This window comes from Ambystoma mexicanum, chromosome 3q (genome assembly GCF_040938575.1).
Source record: "Ambystoma mexicanum isolate Mex_15411 chromosome 3q, UKY_AmexF1_1, whole genome shotgun sequence".
Classification (NCBI taxonomy): Eukaryota; Metazoa; Chordata; class Amphibia; order Caudata; family Ambystomatidae; genus Ambystoma; species Ambystoma mexicanum.
The window spans coordinates 267,048,763-267,065,092 of NC_090926.1; the positions used below are offsets into that span (position 1 = coordinate 267,048,763).

A 16,330-nucleotide genomic window follows, 5' to 3' on the forward strand; every position below is an offset into this window, starting at 1 on the left:
AGAATCCTACTGTTGGTTCAAGCCAATCGCTACCACTTAAGCCACCAGTCTCCAGAAATTTTGGGCAAAGCTTGTTCCTCAGTGTGGGTGCCCTGGTGTACACAAATTTTGTTTTTTCACTCAGGTATGGACATGTTAGTATAATAGAAACTTTCCATCAAGCCGTGATGAATTATATATACACCTACTTGGACGGAGCAAGAGCCTGGTCCAGAGGAACAAAGAGCAACCTTAGCAAAGAGGAGAAACTAGCATTGGAACGTTTGAGTATTGACAAGACCCTGGATATTAAAGAGGCGGACAAAGGAGGCAATGTAGTAGTCATGAACAAGAGGGACTATCTGAGTATGACTAAGGCACATTTGGACACCCCAGGGTGCTACAGTAAGCATATGACAAACCCGACCAAAGCACTTATTCCAAGTTACAATCTCTAATACAAGAATGGCTTGGCAGGGGGTTACTGATGGATGATGAGAAGAGGTTTCTTAGCATTAACAACCCACCATGCCCACAATGTATTTTTTGCCCAAGATCCACAAAGACTTTACCACACTACCTGAGGTGAGACCGATCATGAGTGGAATAGGCTGGACCACATAGGGCCTAAGTACATAGATAATATGATTGAAGACTTTGTACCTACTTTTCCATCATATATTAGAGATAGCACTCATGTTCTACAGCTACTGTCTGTCCTGGTTTGGCAGGAGAACTATCAACTAGGTATGATGGACGTTACAGCCTTGAATACATCAATTAGTCATAATCTAGCTATCAGAGCCATTGACCGCACATACCAGGGTCATTCAGCTTCTAACAGACAACATCTCAAGATGCTCAAGGACTTTTTCCAATTCACATTAGAGAACAATTTATTTCTATTTGCAGGCACCTACTATGTACACATCAAAGGAGTAGCGATGGGAGCGAAGTATGCTCCATCACTAGCCAACCTGGTCATAGCTGACTATGAGCAAATGCATGAACAAAGCAATGACAAATACACCAACAACATTGTCATATGGAGGCTCTATATTGACAATGTTCTTATAATATGGCAAGGCAAAACAAAGGAATTTGGTGAATTTATGGATTAGCTTAATAACAACAGCTACAGCATTAAAATGACTGGCCATTGGGATAAATCACAGATTGACTACCTGGATCTCCACATCTATATAACGGAAGGGAAAACTACACCAAAAATATTTTGGGAGAAGACAGAAGTCAACTCAACCCTACATGACGGCAGCTGCCACCACAGAAACACTGTAAACAATATACCTATGGGAGAATTCCACAGAGCACGTTACAACTGTACCAAAGAAGAGACTTTAACAAGGAATGCAACTTACTAACAAAAAGATTTCAGGAGAGGGGATACAGAAGTGATGTCATCTCCAAAGCACAAACCAAAACTAGGGGATGAGACAGAATGGATATGTTGCTACCCAAGGTGAGACCAACTCAGGAACGGATCAACATATATATCATTACCAAGTACTCCAAAGATGCACACATTCTGTTCAGGATAATACAAAGACATTGGAACATACTACGTATGGACTTAGACCTATGTGCATACCTGAGCAAAAAAACTAAATTAGTGTACACCAGGGCACCTACACTGAGGAAGAAGCTTTGCCCATCATTTTTGGAGACTGATGGCATAAGTGGTAGCAATTGGCTTAAACCAACAATAGGATTCTTTAAATGTGGCACATGTAGTATGTGCTGACATGCACACCTAGACTGCTGGGAATACACCGACTGAGGTGGTCGGACCATTAACATCAAGGAATTTATAAACTGTAGGACCAGCTATGTGGTATACGCCATTATCTGCATCTGTAAGAAGATATATGTTGGCAGCACAATTAGACAAGTACGAATAAGAATCAGGGAATATATGACTAGCCTCTCTAACCAAGACCAATGACTATCACTCGCAAGTCACTGGCAAGAGAATCATCAGATGTCAGACAAAAAAGTAGATCTAATGTTCGTAGGTCTAATGAGGGCACAACTAGTCACAGGTGTCAGGAGGTGGACATGACTTTATCTCCCCACCCAATTAGCCAAACATCTCTCATTACCCATGCCTTCTGCCATGAAGATTGTCTTTGAACTTGGCCTTGCAAAGTATCCTCGCTGTTAAGCTCACCTGGTATCCACCAGGACACCACCCAGCCCTGGTTGGATGATTTGCACTCTTGAACCCTTTCCCGGTCCCTTGGTAAGGCCTCTGGTTAAAGATGGGTCTTAATATTGTGAAAGGTGGATTCTCCGTCCTGCTCCTCGTGGCACGGGCGCATAGATGTGGTGGCTGAATTTACATGTTCATCCACACTCCAGGTCATGTAACTACACTGTTCATTCGGATTACAATAGACCCATCGTCCTACGTTACTTTTTATGATTTCTTGGATGCAGGAACTTCGCCCCCTCAGTTGCTACTATACTAGCTTCTATATATGTTCTGACATATTCATCTGTCAACGCCTTGGGTCCCAGCCCTGCTTCGACATCGATCATGATCTTCATTCCTACTGCCTGCTTTGCTGTCTTCTTGCACTATGTAATTAGTATCCTGATCACACAGAATCCAAACATCACCATCACTAATACTGCTCCAAGAAACTTGAAGATGTTCACCATCCATTGTGGAACCCATGAGAATATAGACGTGAACCAACTGTCATCTGCAATGTCCTCTGTCTCGTCTTCCATCTTGTTGTGCAGGTTCATCAGCTACGTTATGGCATCTGTCAAGGTCCCACTCTCGTCATCATGAGAAGGTATAATGTGCAACATGATGGCCCAATTTTGGCGCAAACTCCTCCTTCCATCACTTTGATCATGTCAAGGACATATTAATCGTATGGCCCTCAATTCTTCTTTGATCGCATTGAATGCCTTTATGGTGGTATTGATCGTCTGCAAAAGTTCCCATCTTGTGATCTGCAATCATTTGACATTGGCCATCGTCTGGATCCCAGGCATGAAGATAGTCGTGAATATCACAGCAGTCTGGCTAAATAACCTGTGCTTGTAGGGAATGGCGTCAAAGGCTTCTATTCATTTTGCTGAGAAGTAGTTCTCTCTCTTTGTTCGATTGAGAAGTTTGAGTTATCTTCTCCTCCTTAAATGAACATCTACCTTTGGAAATTCTCCAATGTTCAGGTCACTGTGAGGAATCACCAACGCTGGAACATGGATAAGCACTAAGGAACACATCCCTCACCAATCCTTGGGCAGGCCTGCTGCGACTCCGTAGGTTTGCTGCTTTACAGTCTTTATATGCAGTTCTTATGTTCCTCTTAATTCGAATAATAATGTCTTGCTTCTTTCCTTTTAGGTATGGAAAGGTATTTTGGTGTTGTCATGCAGTTTCAAGATGAGCATGGGCCGGTAGGTGAAAGCACGGTGTCCGTGATGCTGTCCAGTGAGTAATGTGCAATGCATGGCGCTGTTTCGCCTTTTATATTGCTAACCTGTGTCTTTTCTCTCCTTGCAGGTTGAGATGTTCTTCGCCGAGTGCTGTAATGTTCCAGCAATGATACTGACCAGGAGATGACTACCCAGGTAAGAATTGTGTGGCATTCTTCATTTGGGAGGAAACGTGAGTAAACGCATACTAATTCTGTCTTTCTTTCTCCTCTTTCCAGGTTATGGTATTCCAGGATGCATGCGGTGCCGTATGATGGAGTCCGTACCTTCAGGTGAGTGGAACTGAAGTCGGCGATGGATTGAAGACAGGATACTGCTCCAGGTAAGTTTCGTAGTGTTCTTTCTCTCTCTGCAGGTCCTTGGTTTCAGGTAAGCTGGCATCAAAGAACTGGACACGGTGAGTGTTACGCTGCCCACAGCAGAATAACGCAAAGCATGTTCTGCTGTTTGGGTGCGTTTTAAATAGTCTCAGGTAAAGAAGTCCAGGTAAAATAGTCCCAGGCCTGCCACACCCAAAGCAGTCCAGGTAAAGAAGTCCCAGGCCTGCCACACCTAAAAGACTAGACCGCATAGCTCAGTTCCTTGTAACTGAGCTATGTGTGTGCCACCATGTTGGCTGAACCCCCCCCCCAAGTTAAATAGTCCCAAGTAAATAGTCCCATTCTAATGTTGGTCTTCATGATGAGAGTATATGTTTCCGCCTGTAGGTGTCAGGCAACTTGTCTCGGCGTGGCCCTGTTCCCCTGGTGCAGCGGATTCCTGACTGGCACCTGATTCGGGGGCGGGGGGCGACGTGTCAGAGGTGGATGGTTCTGATCACTGACTCTGGACTGGCGCAGCTAAGCCACGGGGAGCCGCGGAGCGTATGTAGCAGATGGCCACTGTGCCCGCTTGCGGCGAGATCACCAGAGGGTGGAACGGGTAGTGTCTGGGTCCTTCGTGGTCTAGCAGATGACGTTTCCTTCCGCAGACGGGATCGGCGAGGTTCACTGTAGGACGCCAGGATCAGCGGAAAAATTTGCAGGATTCTTCCTCAGCCGGGATCGGTGAGATTCAGTGTAGGACCGTGGGATCGGCGGAAAACTTTGCAGGACGCCGGGATTGGTGGAAAAACACTACAGGATCGGCAGGAGTCATTATAGGATGCTGGGATCGGCAGGAGCCATTATAGGACGCTGGGATCGGCGGGAACATTACAGGACGCCGGAATCGGTGGGAACCATTGCAGGACGCCGGGATTGGCTGGAACTTCATGGAACTCCCCCGGACATGAGCGGGTACGTTTCACCTCATCGCACGTTGTTGGACCCCTCTAGGGTAGGGCTGCATACCCTGTATGGACGGTTCGGCCTCACTATAACAATTGAGATGGAGACATTCTAATATGCAACCTCCCTTTATTATCCTCTACATCATACTGTCGATTTCCCAGGCTCTAGTAACCCTTCCTCTTCCTCCCGTGACGTCCCCTCTTCCTGTCTCTGTCTTTAAGGGCATACCTCTAGTTGAGGTCGTTCCCTGTTGCTTCACCTGCAACAAACACAACTTCAGAATACCACATCACACGCACACACGACACCAGGTACCAATACTTGTACACATTATTATAACATGCGCATGCACAGACAGCACCCAAGAGGTTTACACGTACAAACGTTCATATCATGTCATTTCTTTCTTTATAATTAATGTAATAGTTTTTTTTTAAATAAAACATTTACAAAGTAATCAATTCAATAATCAATTGTTAAAGTAAGTTTATAATGCAAAAATAGCAATTCTAATATATATATGGATATTATGGAGAGTTAAACTCTCACCTAATTCATCATTTCATATTCGTTAAATAGTGTTCACCTACAAGTTCATCTAAGATTATAATACATCTGATCAGAGCAAGTACCAAAGAGAGTTGTTCTCCACTTAATAAGCAATGCCTAAAGGGATTTGAAGAAAATGACAGAGGAATATGAACATACTTTGATGATATGAGCCTGACATACGCTGTTCCTCCAATTTTAGAATTAAATCCGTCCTGATTTCGAATCGAGTCAATACAGGACACAAGCAACATGTTCTATTTTCTTTTTCAATACCGCTTCCTGTGCCTGTCGTCGCTAGAGAACAAAGATTAAAGGGAAGCCGTATAGAGAGAGATCTATGGGCCTCATTACAAGTATGGCAGAGTGCTAAAATAATTGGTGGTAACGGAATTACCACCAATATTTTCGCTCTGCCATACTACGAGTATGGCCTGGAGTGGAGGATTTACCTCCAGCCTAATGCTGGAGGAGAAAACCCCAACTCTCAGCCTAAAAATTGGCCAACTCGGCAGAATTACCACTCCAGAATTACTGCTGTGGTAATTTCACCGAAAAATCCCCATAGAGTCCTAAAAATGGGGATTTACCACCGGAATATGCCCAACTCGTTATGAGGCCCTATGTCTTTTACTAGGGAAGGCACTCAAATACTTAGGCGGGCAATCATATTTCCTATCTAGAACTGCATAACCCTGGTTTGATTTAAAATGTGTGACATGTGTCTTGTGTGAGTCTTAAAGTCTGTTTTTTCTTAACTCGTATATAATTTTCAAATACATTTTGTCAGATACATGCAAGTGAATTAAATAGATTATCACACGCCCCCGGTAAATTCATACAAAGCTTTGGACGATCCTTGCTCCAGGAGTTGATGCAGATCCTCAAACAATGGTGATTTCGCCAGACTCAGAATTTTGTGAAATATCATCACTTTTTACCCACAGGATTATTGTGCACAATGCCTACAAACCCATATTTGTGTCTAATTGTGGCTAAACCCACACTAGCTTGAGTGGGGGGTTTGATGCTATTAAGAGGCACAGAGGCGAGTATTATGCATCAATCTTCTTTATTCGTCAAACAGCAGCATAGAAATAAACATGTTTTAAACATTGAACATTTTAAAAACATGAACAAACAAAAGTTGACACTCCGATAGAGAGGACCCCAGTCCAAGATGACAACCATGCCTTCCTCCACCAATGAGCGTCCGAGCTTCCCTATAAAGTCCTGTGTAAGGAGTTAATTGTCCTCTTCTGTAGCTGCGAGGCAAAGGTAGCAAGAACAATAACAGTCCAGACCAGTACTGACATCCACCCAGAGAGCGAAGTCCAACCACCACAGTCCTTCTTTGGAACATCCTGGGAAATGACCCTGCGGAAGACGTCCTCAGAGAGAAACTGCAAGAAAGCAAACACATGATGAGGGTGGGAGAGATAATACTTGCCTCTGTGTCTCTTAATAGAATCTAGACACTCGCACTAGTGTGGGGGTTAGCCATTCTATGGCGCAACTGGAGGTTTCACAGTATGCAAGTTCAAAGCTCTTCCAATACCACATTATCCACATGCTGCACTTTCGTATGATAAAAAGTCTTAAAAGTAGATTCCCTGGACCAATCAGCTGCTTTAAGGATCTCTTATAGACTATCCTCAGGAAAACAGATTTAAATGCCATAGCCCCCCTAGCCGAAGGGGCTCCAAAGATGGAAACATCCACCTCCTCTTCTTTCATCACCCAGCACACTAAAGCGGCAGAAGAAACTGTCCCAAAAGGCTTTCTGATGGAAATAAGCAGCCGAGAGGTAGAAGGAGGCCGGTAAACTGAAGTCATACGCTCATAACATTGTAAACAGTTAACCACACATACTTTTTGATCCTCCTGGAAAGAAGGATTAAAAAATGAGGTGGTGGTATTCTACGAGTAACAAAGAACGCTACACCATCAGCAGAGTACACCTTATTGTCCACATCCAATGCTTTCACATCTGACACTCTTTTGATGGAAATTAAACACAACATAGTTAACTTCGCAGATAGTTGTTGGTGTGACAAAGCCTCATTACTTGGCCAAGACTGAAGCAAGTGGAAAACCAAATCAACATCCCAAAAAGCGGAATACTTAGCCTTAGATGGAACTTTAATCCCAAAGGACCACAAAGCTTTCCTGACCAGAAAATGCTTTCCCATCGGTTCCCCTTTAACTAGCACATTTCACGCTGAAATTGCAGACCGGAAATTATTAACTGTCCTATATGCTTTTCCATCCTTTAAAAATATCGCCAAGAAATTGTCCACCTCTACAGGAGGGGCAAAAACAGGATCGACACCCCTGTCCACTTACCAGCCCACCAAGAGCACCACGTAGAAGAGTAGGAAATCTGAGTGGATCTAGACGAAGAGTCTCTGAGAACTTGTAAAGAGTCTCCTGAAAGACCCAGGAATGGCCAGGAATCACAGAAATCTTCCAAGTGATGAGGGACAGCTGCCCTTGCAGAATCCGCTGTTGTGGGCCCCACGCCGGATCGGTGAGAAGAAGGGGAAATGATGGAAGTAGACAGGGCATATCCACCGCCAGCTCCAACAGATCTGGAAACCACAACTGGGTCGGCCAGAATAGGCTGAGCAGCACCATGACACCTGCTGCCTGCGCACCAGAAGGCGAACCCAAGTGATGAGAGAGAATGGCGGAAACATATAACCCCTAAGGTACCTCCAGTCCTGGAGAAACGCATTTACTGCCACTGCCTCAGGATCCGGACGCCAACTGAAGAACCGAGGCACTTGCCAATTGAGGCAAGAGGCAAAGAGAAAACGGTAAGGGATGGCCTCCACCCTTCCGACAGGAGATGAAACATTGCTGCATTTAGCTTCCAATCAATTCTATCCCGGAGAAACCTGGCATTCCAATCCATTACTGTGTTGTATAGACCTTGGAGATACTCCGCCTGCCGCATTATTCCCATGTACAGACAAAAATGCGACAAATCCCGGGCCAAATGCACCAGATCTTTGGACTGGGTTCCCCCCAGTTTATTGATGTAACATACTGCTGAGATGTTGTCCATTCTCAGGAGAATACAACAATTCACTTTGCCCATGGCCAAACACTTCACCACAAATGATCGCTCCAGAAGCTTGAGACAATGGGCCTCATTACCAGCATTGCGGTAAGGCAACAATGGCGCCGGTAGTGCTACCTGTGCCGTTGTTACCTCGCCACAACATTCCGAGTTTGCTCGCGGGTGCCGCTCTGGATGCCTGGTCAGACCAGACGTCCAGGGTGGCACCCGCTAGCAGACCAGGATGCTTACAACGGTCCCGTTATAAACAGGACCGTTGTTAGCAGCCTCCCCATTCCCATTCAGCCCTATTGGGGCTCAAATGGGAATGGGGGTGTACCGGGTCAAGGTCCGCGAATGGGAATTAAGGGCCCTCAAAGGTCGGAATGGCCCAGTAAGTCCCCTTTCGCGGGACCCGGACCCAATGGCTACCTCCAAACTCTTAATGAGGCCCAATGTATATAAAGAATCTTCTCCTGAACAGACCTCGTTCTGCACATGGACACCTCTTGCCGTCTTGCCTCACAGCCTGACAGACTGGCATCTGACTTTAACACCATATCGGCAGTAAGACCAAAAATAGCTCTCGCGTTCTAAGCTTTTGATGTGTTGGAGCCACCACTGGAGTTCCCCCCATACATCCGGGGAAAGCCTCACCATCTGCGATTATGGTGTCCCCTTTTTCAGATGACTGATCTTAAATCTCTGAAGAGAGTGGTAATGTAACAGACCCGGAAATATGGCCTGAATAGAGGCCGACAACATTCCAATGACCTTGCTAGAACTCGAAGGGAGAGAAATCCCTTCCTCAACACTGACTTGATCTGACTGTGAATACCCTGTGTTCTCCTGTGGGGAAGAAGTAGCTGACACAGCTGAGAATCGATAACAAAGCCCAGATATTAGATGCATTGTGAAGGCATGAGCACAGACTTCTCTAGGTTGATGACAAACTGCAAATCCTGCAGGAGAGAAACTGCCAACCGGAGATGAGCTTGTAGCAACTCCTGCAGTTGAGCCAGCAGGAGAATGTTGTTCAAGTAAATTATTATTCAGACCCCCCTTTGCCCGCAAGAAGGCCTTCACTGGGCACAAAAGGTTTGTGAACCACCACATAGCCAAGGCGAGCCCGAATGGGAGGGAGGCAAATTGCCAACAGCAACCTTGCCACTGAAACTGCAGATACTCCTGATGGGGAGGATAAACTAGAACGACCAGATACGTGTCCTTGTGATTTATTTTGCACATCCAATCCCCTGGAAGGAGCCTGAGAAGATGAATCACCTCCATTTTGAAATGGTGATACACTAGAAACACATTAAGGGCTTTGAGGTTCATCACTGTGAGAAACCCCATGTCCGGTTTCGACACGAGGAAAATTGAGCTGAGTAAGGAAAAGTGAAGATAAGAGGCAGGAACTACAGCCTCCTTGTAAATGAGATCCCACACTTCCTTGTCCACCGGGTCCTGTTTATCCTGACTGAAAACTAGCGGACAAGGAAGAACCTCCTGACAGGGAGGGGAGTAAACTCTATCCAGAACCCGAATACTGTCTACAGAACCCATGCGTATGAAGTTAGAACAGCCCAATTGGGCAGAAAACGAGCTCTCCGCCCCCAAGCTCTCCTTGGAAAGAATTCCTTAAATACAAACTGCTCACCTGCTGCAGATCTGCTTCAACCTGCCCCTCTGGCAACATGACCCCTCCACTGGGTTCTGCTGGGGGAATAAGACATCAGAAATGTCCCTGGCCTCAAACGACCCTGCTCGCCTGTCTCTGGTGGCAAACTGTGATGGCCGCACTGATCCCTGAATGGGACAGCTAGAGGGGCAGTCTCTACCTCTTTCAGACTTGGGAAAAACACCAGGTGACAAAGTCTTCTTGATGTTGGTCTGAGCCTTATCAAAGGCTGTAAATGTGTGGACACAGGAGGACAACTCCTTAACAAACCTGTCCCCAAACAATAACCCCTGCACTGTGGGACCTGCTTCGGAAGGAGTCATATTCGCTAATTTAAGATCCAGGCGCATAAGCAACTCCGACCTGCGCTCAGTGGAAAAGGTGCCATTAGCATTGCCGAGGTGACGGACACATCTCTGAATCCAGCCCCTAAGGACTGTCACATCAAGGGGAGTTTCTCATGCAACACTCTCTTCCAACATATCACAACTCTGCGTGAGGAGCACCACGACATCTAACACCTTATCCTGACACACATGCAGGGCCTTATCTGTGCCCTTATGAGATTCCTTACCCTTTTTAGTAAGAAAAACTACCATAATTGATCCACCTCTGGAGTAGCAGCCACCTTATCTGGGAGACAGGGCCACAGACGACACTCCACCTTGAGCTTATTGTGAGCCTCCTTAAGCTTTCTAATTCACTGCCTCATGAAAGCCCCTACTGATTTAGATGGACGCCACTCCGCCGAGCGCGGATGCTGGATACTGCCAGAGTCGAAAAATGGTTCTCCCATTATATCCTTGAGCACCCCCTGCTCTTTTTTAATCTCCCTCCGTTTAACCCTCTTCCTCTTGGGACATAACTCACCTGAAGACGTGGAGGAGGCAGAAGAGGTACCTCTGTCTCTAGTTCTACATCTTTTCCGGGACCAGGAACTAGGGTCATCTTTACGCACATCTGCACCAAGTGCTTGGTCATAGCCACGCAGTTTTCCTGAGGAACAGCCTTAACCCCTGAGGTGCCTTGTGGCAAAGCGGAATTACCTGAACGGTAAACTGCAATACCTGCATTAAGGCGGTCTAAAGCAGAGGCTAAAGTGGGATTCAGATCCCAAAGTGCCCCATCTACGGACTCCTGGACCATTCCACATATCTCCCTACCAGATGCCTGTGACCCAGCACCCACCTGCACCTGCCTACTAGGAACAGCCCCTTCAGAGGAACTACCATCCTCAAGTAAAACACTGTTAACAACCCCCAGGCCCTCAGAACCGCCAGGAGCTGGCATAGTCACCCATGCCCAGGGAAATAATAAGGAGGCATCACCACAGTTCTGAAAGAAACCCTTGAGCAGAGGCTTCTCTTGCCTCAGCAGGCCACAGTCAAGCTTCCGAGGTGAGAAGAAAGGCTGAGCAGGCCTGTGACAAAATACGCCACAGGTCTTTAGCAGCCCCACAGAGCACACAGTCTCTTCCCTGGCACTCGCTGAACAATTCGTGCCGAATGGGCACTGTGCCCTGCTATGCGTGGCACAATTAGGAACTACACGGGATGCCGCACGGAACACACAAGCTGCTTCAAAGTGTGTTGGGACCACTGGCGCCAGGGAAGGAATGATGCTGCGCAACTCGCCAAGACAGGCAGCGCAAGCCCTCACTGCGACGTGAGCGCTCACGCTGCCTTTCAAAAAACAAAACGGTCCCATGTGTACATGTGCCCGAGACAAAAGCAACAAATACAGTTACCAAGTTGTGCGCACTAACAATGAATAAACATGAAATTTGCATCCATGTATGCATTATAAGCCACATGCCACGAAAACCGCTCTGAACAGTAGAAAAATAACTGGACGAACAGCAAAGAAGAGGACAAGGGCGCTTCTTCTTCTTACTGATAGATTTTTATCCATCAGCAGTGATTTTTGGACACGCGGCTTGAGCCTCATTACTCCATCTTCTCGGGTTGGACTACTTACACGGGACTTTATAGGGGAGCTCGGACCCTCATTGGTGGAGGAAGGCACGGTTGCCATCTTGGACTGGGGTCCTCTCCATTGGCGTTTCAACTTTTGTTTGTTCACGTTTTTAAAATGTTTAATGTTTAAAACATGTTTATTTCCTTGCTGCTAAAGAAGATTGATGCATAATATGAAGCCTCACGCCTCACGATGGAAGTACTATTGGTAAGGATAGCGGTATGTTAAGAACCCTTTTCCATAAATCCCCTTCAATTCGATTGAGTTTCTGCCAGTTTGTTATATAAGACACTTTAACGTTAGGCTTCAGCTTAAACACACAAAGGATATACCCAAGAGGTGCCAACACACAAACATTAAACAGCGCACAGCGGCCAAGGGAACTACAAATAGGCAAGCATTCATACAACTGAAAACAATAGACGTACTCCACCTCATAGCACACACCAGGAAAACACGAAAACACACAATGAGCTCGCCTTTTCTTATCACAAGAACGTATATACCTTGAGTCACACAGAGGAATTGCAAAAACAATCTCCCTCAACACACAAACACGCCCCATGCACACCCAGTAGATGTATTATCGCTCACAAAATACAATCAAATATATGTCACACTCTGGGATTTCAGGGAACAACACAACCTCAGAACTTAATATCACAAACACACACTCATACACACGGCACCAAGAAGCACTACTTGTACACACTATTATAACACACAAATTTGCAAACCACGCCCAAGAGTTTTACACATTCAACCTTTCACATCATGTCATTGTTCGATACGAAAAGGACAACGGAAAGTGTGGCTGCAATTCCATATGGGCTTTGGGGCAGTGCCAGTGCACGTGGACAAAGATGACGGTTGCCAATTGTATTTGCCAGCAATGCCCTCACCACCACAGAACAGCCATGTTCTCAACCAGAGAGAGATGTGCTAGCTGTCCTGTGAGGTTGCATGCACTACCATCTGAACATTTATGGCCATCCGGTGCATGTGGTCAGTGATCACAAACCTCTTCAAACCTTCTGAATGGCACAGTTCCTCCAGTTCAAACAGTGACTCCTGAAACTTCAAGAATATGGGGTGACTTAACTTTCGACACAGGAGCAGACAGTCCAGCAGATTGTCTCTCTTGACACCCAGCGAGTCCACCAGGTAAAACGGGGGTTGACGACACAATAGTAGAAGAGCACATCAAATGATGAACAGGCCTGCACTACTGATGTCGATGGACATGGGCCTTCAATTAGTCAAGGAACACCTGCAGCCGCGTAGACGAAATGATTTCCTACTTTGCAAGAGGGGGTAGGAGGCAGAAAGAAAGGAGAGTTAGTGAGCACTTGTGACTAAAGAGTAGAACGGCACAGTATGTTATGCTATGTTAAGTGTAAGGCACTCATGGTGGCAACAGTAAAGACAGACACAAGTGATCACAGTTCAAAGGTGTTTATTTAACTGTATAATGGGTGAGAAAAACGCCTAATCTAAACCTAAATCTAAGATGGGAGTCAGCTACTAACATCAAATAATATTGAAGCAGTCCTAGTGGCGTCTTGCCAAATAAAAAGGGCCTATACGAAGAAAAATAATATTGCCAATCCTTACAACTAAGTTACAAAATAGTGTGGAATAATGTTCTCAAGAAAAGAAAGAAGTGTTCACTAAATGATAAGTCAGAATGATATGGTTGGGTCTCCCTTCCCCACATTTTTAGCATGGGACAAGGCAGGACCTTTGCGCACAGCACACTTCTGGGCCTAGCCAGCATGAGGTTACTGTTCCTTTCAACAATGCCAGGACCTTTCGGGGCCAAGCCTCTTTCCTGCAAAAGTCTCTTGCCTTAGAGGGCCGGCTGTACCAAAACAATAAACAAAAAAAAGTTCCTATGGCAATCTAGACTTTGGGCGACTACTCTTTGACTCTTGGACTCCCCCTCAGCCGGGCTCAGATTCTTCTTACAACGTTAGCCTCCCTCAATCGGGTACACTACGACCTTTCACTGAAAATGTATGACTTAACAATCTTAATTTTCTTTTCACCAACTATGCATTGTGGACATCCCTCAGCCCGGTTCACATTTGTTGTCACAATGTCTCTTCACTTTCTCTCATGTGTCAAAGACCTTCGAGTGTACGAGGGGTTTTGCTCAGCCCTCATAGGACCACTTTGACACTTTACACTAGCCTCTCCTAAGGCCTCCTGGTCTTTGTAGTTTCAAAAAAACAACACAACCCCAAAAGGCTTCAGTCAGAGCCCTCCAAATGAGCACCCCCTCAGCGCCTGACCACTCCGCTTCTAAACCTTTAAAATTCAATTACACAAGTTCTTTGCTTAACAATGTTGCTGCCTGCAACCTTGGACCCAGCACTGCTCGGTTTTCTATCAGTCTTCTTTGACTCACCGGCTGTGCTGAACTGTTGGAGATTTCTTGTCTCAGGAGTCAAGCATGGCACCACGGTGGCAAGCGCTTCTCCCCATTAGCGTGGGTGGGCCCTGTGTGCCATTGAAACCTGTCACACCACACGCCAACTGGACTTCTCAGTCTTATGATTTCCCCTTCTGAGTCTTCGCGGGTCTGAGGTGAAAAGGGCCTGGGTAACTCCCTCCTTGTCATCCCTCCAGGTCTCTCCACCTTCCTCCGCGGTTTGAACTGCCGGGCCAGAATAGCTGCTTCCTCGTGTGTTCGGCCTTGCTCAAAGTGTGCTTTCGTGCTCCGCCTTTTATCCTTGTGGGCAAGGCAAAGGGCCATCAGGTATACATTGTTACGGTTAATTGCCTGTCTCTGCCTGACCCTTGAGTTGGTCCATGTCAGGTAAACGGCCCTGGTGTTGGTCCGTTGTCTGTCTCGGTGTTGGAAAGTGTTTGTGTTGGAAAAGTGGGGAGGTTTGAACTTCTGAATATCCTATGGGTTAGGATGGGGAAAAGGTGTTCTAGGGAAGAGGGTATTGCGTCTCACACGTCGGTGTCCCACTTCCACTCTCAGAGGACCCCTCATCCAGGTGATCCTCCCGCAGTGGTCCACCCCCAGGAGCTGGATCCAACAGCAAAACCGTGTACTGGCCAACTGGATGACAGATCCCCGGTGACTAGTCAGGGAGACACCTTCAGGTTTCTCACATAAGTTACAGCTCTCATATAGGCAACTGTTGGCGAGGTTCTATCCTGTTGTCTTCCATGTCCTTCCAGCTTAGGGTGGTGCTTTGAAAAGAGGTAACATGAGCAAAAGGCTCCCGTAGGAATGTAACCATCAACTTAAATTGGGGCCCAACAATTCAAGAATTCAGCAACTCCCAAAGGCTGCTTTTATGGAAGTTGGCAGAGCAGGATCAAGATACTGAAATCAAAACGGAACTGAGAAAGGGAAAGTCATTCTTACCAGAGAGGATCCATTCTCACCAGAGAGGGAACTCATAGTTCCCACCTATAAAACATAATGGTTGTGAGTGTTACATAAAAAATCTAAATATAGAAGTACACCAGTAGGTCATGTTGAAAGTCCAAAAGAGAGGAGGGCCACTCGCAAATTCATATGCTGTAATTAATCGAATGGGGTCACCACGGATTCCCTGGCAGTGACCACCTCCCATGTGGCCAGGAGACGGCAGCCGCTACCTGATCCCAACCCTGGGGGCGGCTAGGCGAGGGAGTATCACAAGGGAGGCAACAACTACCGGGGAGATAACATGACTTCAATGGATGACACATGGTATCCACATTTGGCCATGTAGATACCCAACATCATATTGGCCTATTGCCTAGTGTTTGTATCCCCTGGTAAAGGAAGTAAAGAAACCCCTTATCAATATTATTTAGGTCAAACCCCCACCTATGGTCTAAAGAATCAAAGCTCCAGCAAAACCCTTTTTGCTTCTGGAACACCTTTTTACCTGTTCTCTCATGTAAAACCACTAAGAAAAACTATCCAAAAACGTTATGTCCAATGACAACTATGTTTGTTTGTGTCCACAACTATGGACTTCAACTCCCATAACCACCTATGTACTGAGACGAGGAGGATGAAGGAGTTGATACAAGGTAACAGAAGCCTGAAGCCCAATGTGCAGACTAGTTGTTCTACAAAACCACCTGTGTGCGGGACATTAATTGATGGCAACCGCACAACGGAGTGCAGGAGAATACACTGGTTCCTCAGCAGAGGCTCGCCAATGCTGGAGACACAAACCAAAGTGGCAAAGCAGTGGAGTTCACCACGATAGAAAGAGAGACGCAGTGCATGAGTAGGATAAACCGCAGAGATGCCGGGAGCCGCAAGACAGTTCCTGGGCGCTCGGCAGCTCGGAAAAGCAGCGTTCTCCTTACCGGGAC

General features: G+C 46.2%; 1 long non-coding RNA gene across 1 annotated transcript in view; it reads right to left on the reverse strand.

The window, feature by feature from the left end:
- Positions 1–6,339: 6,339 nt before the first annotated feature.
- Positions 6,340–16,330, reverse strand: part of LOC138581847 (uncharacterized) — a 158,749-nt gene continuing 148,758 nt past the window's right edge. The window contains exon 3 of the long non-coding RNA XR_011304819.1: positions 6,340–6,676. This is a non-coding gene — a long non-coding RNA (uncharacterized lncRNA). The remainder of the gene's footprint in view (positions 6,677–16,330) is intronic.